The sequence below is a fragment of the Corvus brachyrhynchos genome, unplaced genomic scaffold, assembly GCF_000691975.1.
Source record: "Corvus brachyrhynchos isolate BGI_N302 unplaced genomic scaffold, ASM69197v1 scaffold21, whole genome shotgun sequence".
Lineage (NCBI taxonomy): Eukaryota > Metazoa > Chordata > Aves > Passeriformes > Corvidae > Corvus > Corvus brachyrhynchos.
Genome location: NW_008236924.1, coordinates 7044895 through 7049403, shown reverse-complemented (window position 1 = coordinate 7049403; position 4509 = coordinate 7044895).

The following is a 4509-nucleotide window of genomic DNA, read 5'->3' as shown; positions in this document are numbered from 1 at the left end:
CGGGCTCCAGCAGGGCCCGCGGGCTGCGGGAGCCGGGGCTTGCTGTTTGCAGCTTCTCCACTGGGTGGGCCTGCAGGACTCCGGATGTGCTCCGGGGAGCCCGGGCACAGACTGCCGGCATCACTCGGGCTGGAAAAGCCCTCCCAGCCCATCGTGTCCAGCCTGTGCCCGATGCCCACCTTGCCCCCAGCCCAGAGCACTGAGTGCCACCTCCAGGCCTTCCCTGGGGACTCCAAACCTCGCTGGGCAGCTCCTTCCAGTGCCTGACCACCCTTTCCACGAGGAAATTCCTCCTGGATTCATGTCAGTGCAATGATGTGCTACAGACACCTGAGTACCACGATTTCTCTGCTGCACTCAAAGCTGCTGCTCTGCTGTAGCAGGGCTTGGGAAGCCTTTCCCTCCCCCTGCCCTCCCTGCTGGTGTCCCACGTCAACAGCAGTGACATTCCCAGGTGGTCACAGCACGGATCCAGCTGAGTCTCTGCCCTGGGCAGGGGAAGGGATTCATTCCAGCCGTGAAGGGGATGCTGCAGTGCCCGGGATCCCTCCCAGGAATGGGGGACGTTTGCTACGTCACATTCTTTGGATGACAGGGAATATTTCTGACCAGCTTTATCTTTACCTGACCAGGAAGTCTCTTTGTTTTCTGTACATAAATTTATTTTTCCCTGAGTAAATCACTGCCTTTCCAGCTGTTGGGTGACACACGCAGGTGAGCTCTCAGGAAGGATCCTCAGGAAGAGTTTCCTGACAGAATGTGTTCTCAAGCAGTGAAATGGTTCCACAAAAGGAGCATCTGCTCAATTAGCTGCCCTTGTCTGTAATGTTTTCTCTGGTATTTTATACTCTCCTAGAATTCTTACATTCTAAATTCTTTTCTCTAAACAACTAGGTTTGATCTGGAGTTGGGAATTCCCAGTAAGTCAGTGACAGCTTGGAGAGACTTACATGTGAACTTGATTTCAGCATCTTCTGTTGGAATGCATTGACGTATTCACATGTCTGCACAGTCAGGATGACAATTCTGACACCGTGGGGTAGTTTATTTCTGTTCATTTATCTAGTTATCTGCTTTAAATATCAAGGCCGGGGGGGGGTGTTGGTTTTTAATGGTTTGGGCCTCTCCTCATTTCACTTCATCCCTGGTGATTTCCCTGTCATTGCTGGATACAGCATCAGAATTAAGTTTCCAGTGTGCATATGGACAAAAGAGAAGACAATAATTACAAATGATTGATCAGTCCAAGCCCACATCATTGGATTAATTCTTCCCTCCTTCCCACCACTGTTAATTCAGAATAAATTTGCAGCAATCAAGAGATCTTCACTCGTGTGCTGATGATCTTCATGTTCTGCCTGAGCTTTAATTGAGCTTAAAAGGCCTAATTCTGCCTGAAGTCTATTCTTAGTGTTATTTCAGACCTGAATGTAGAGGTTAAATTTGAAAATTACCCTCCTGCCTGCATCTTAGCTGGGGACAGTTTCTCCACCCAGTCAGTGCCTCCACTAATGGACCCCAATTCCCCTGGGGTGGGAGGATGTGGGGTGGCTGTGCCGGGACGGAGCCAATGGATGGAATGGGATTGCATCCCCCTCACTGCTCCTCGGGTCTATTGCCATCACAGGGATTTGTCCAGAGGGTGCCAGGAGGAAATAAAGCTGTGGGGCTGGCACAGAGGGGCCAGGGGAGTCCTCAGCAAGCCCAGGGAGCTGTAGGGGTCACCCAGAACACAGAGCACGTCTCCTGTTGGGGACCAGCAGGGCTTGCTGTTCAGCTTGCTGTTCAGCTCTCTCCCTGCTTCTGCCTCTGCACATTCCTGGATTGCTGAGCAAGTGATGAAATAACCAGAGAGGCCCCCTTCTTGTGCCTTCATTATTTTCAAAGCAAACACAGGCATAATTCTGGACCCTGGAGGAAAGAGAGGGAAGCTGAATTTTGGACCTATAAAGTGCTGGCAGCAGCGAGATAACACCCATTAAAAACATCAGGCTGAAGCTCTGAAACCTCTGCAGTTTACCCAGTAATTTGTCTGGAAGGCTGTTCTGTGGGAGCTTTTTCCATGGAAACCTGCAGTGTGATCCCCCAAACAACTCACTGCACTCAGCTGCAGACGGGCTCGGTGTTTAGATCCCACCCAGCTCTGTTGGCCTGGTTGCCACGGCCCTGGTTTGTCTTCAGACAGCGCTTGATGGAGCCCTTGCAGGGAGCTGGGGCTCAGCTGTGCCCATTCCGTGGGGAGTGAGCCAGGCACGGATGTGCTGGAGGTGCTGGAGGTACAGGAACACTGCCAGCTCCTGCCCAGCTCCTCGGGCAGCCTCGACAGCCCCGTGCCCACCCAGCACCTCCAGCCCTTGGGCACTGACCCCTCTCCCTGCAGAGCAGCTTACAGAGGTGTTGGTTAATTGTCATTGTAATTTCTGCAGGACAGAGGGAGAAACTGAGGCACAGAGAAGGGGAACGTTTGTTGGGAGGCCTCTGAGCCCAGGCCCCCAGTTCTGCTGGGAAAACAACCCCAGCACAACAGAGTATCTTTACCTTTTGCTCATTAATCCCATTATCAGCAATCATCTGCATCATTCTCTGAACCAAGAAGCTATTTCTGACTGCTTTTGTATTGCTGTGGTTCTCGATACTCCTCACTGTTTCCAGGCTTTATTTCAGCACATTTCCAGTGGGATTCTCATGGTCAGGCACAGATCTGTAGGGCAGATGTCCCTAGATGAGTAACTCATCCGAGGCTTTACAGGCAGTGGCTCTTTCCTTATCCTAAAGCTCTAATGCCAGGTGAGGCACCCCCTGTGACCGAGAAGGGGAGCCCGGGTCCCTTGGGAATCCCTGCGGGGTGGAGGGGACACAGAGCTGGGAGCAGGGACAGACCGGGCACGAATGGGCAGGACCTGGTGCTCCCATGGGGCTGCAGGCTCAGGAGTGCCCGGCCCAGTGGTCAGCAGAGCCCGGGCACGCCGGGCCCTGCAGGGCTGGCCACGCTGGGCACACACGGGACGGTTTTGGTCACTCGGCTGTCCCTGAGCTGGTGGTCAAAGAGTACGGGCAGAGCATCCCCGGCCTCAGAGCTGTTTCACCCGGGACAAGCAGCACCAACAACGGGCCTTCTTGCCAGAGGCACTCCTTGGCCTTATTTCTACCATCCTGAACATTTAAAAGACGGGGTTAACAAGGGAAGAAAGAGGAGCAAATGGAACTCGGCGCCCAAGCTGTGGATGGCAGTGGCGGGGTCCCTGCTCCAGGCGGGGGCTGGGAGCAGCTCAGAGCAGCCCCGCAGAGAGGCACAGACCCAGCCTGGGCCACCGGAGCTGGGGACAGGGGTTCGGAGCCCAGATTCGGTGCCACTAGATGGCAACCGGCGCATTGGAGTGCGGGCATCCAGCCGGGCGCTCGGCCGGGCGCTGCTGGGCGATGGAGCCGGGATGCGCTCCCGGCCCCGCTGCCTTCTCCCGGGCACTCCCCGCGGGGCTAGCGCCGGAGCGGGGCTCGGGAGCCGGCCCAGGAGCTGCTCCCGGAGATGGGGAGCCGGCCCAGGAGCTGCTCCTGCAGCGCCCGGCTCTGCTTTGCCTTGGCTGGGCTCACCCGCAGCCGAAGGAGCTCCGCGCTGACAGAGCTGCAGCAGGGCCGGGGAGCCGCAGGAGGGGACAGCAGCTGGGAGGGCACAGAGGCAGAGCCCCCGTTCAGCAGCGCTGGGGAGCAGCCCAGCAGACAGACCCAGAGCTGGGGCTTTTGGATACTCACTGGAGATGTGTTTGAGACATTTAACAGTGTGTCAGAGCATACGGGAAGAAAGCCTGCCTTTGATCTGTGAATTATCCAAAGTTCCCTCCTGATGCAGGGATGGCATTGTTAAAGAAAGTGAAGGAGACTTTCTGTCCCCAGGCTCTGTCCCTGCTGACCAAAGCTCAGCAATGTCTCCAGGTCCTACAAGAGTCCAGAGGATCACTCAGGTCTGATTTCAGCCCCTGCAGCAGCTCTGTGCCACCGCGGGGTGCAGCCCAGGGCCACAGGGCCTGTGTGCACCCGGCTCCTCCTCATCCTCCCAACAGAAGCTCCAAATCCTGTGCAAGGATGCTAAAAAACCAGAAAGGGGTGGAGAAGATAATGGGTTTTGGCCAACTGCCACTTCCCCTAGCAGGGAAAAGTTACTGGCTGTTCTAGTGACCTCCACAGTCATCTAAGCAGCTACACTTAATTGTGCTGAGTAATATAAAAAATTCTTTATATTCTGCAAGCAAAGTCCTCCTTGGTCGATGGAAAACAGAAATCCAGCAGAGCAGGAAAATGCCTGTGCCTGACAGCACTGCCTTATAATCTATTTTTAACTGAATTTCTCCATCTCCTTTGTAAAGAAATAACACTTCTTCATTGCCTCTGGCCATAATTAATGTGCCGTAACTCAAGTCCAAGAGACATATAAAACCAGACTTTAAACAGAGCATTAGCTTTCAAGCAGAGCAAATAATTTTGGAGAAAATACTGTTTTCTATACTTAAAACT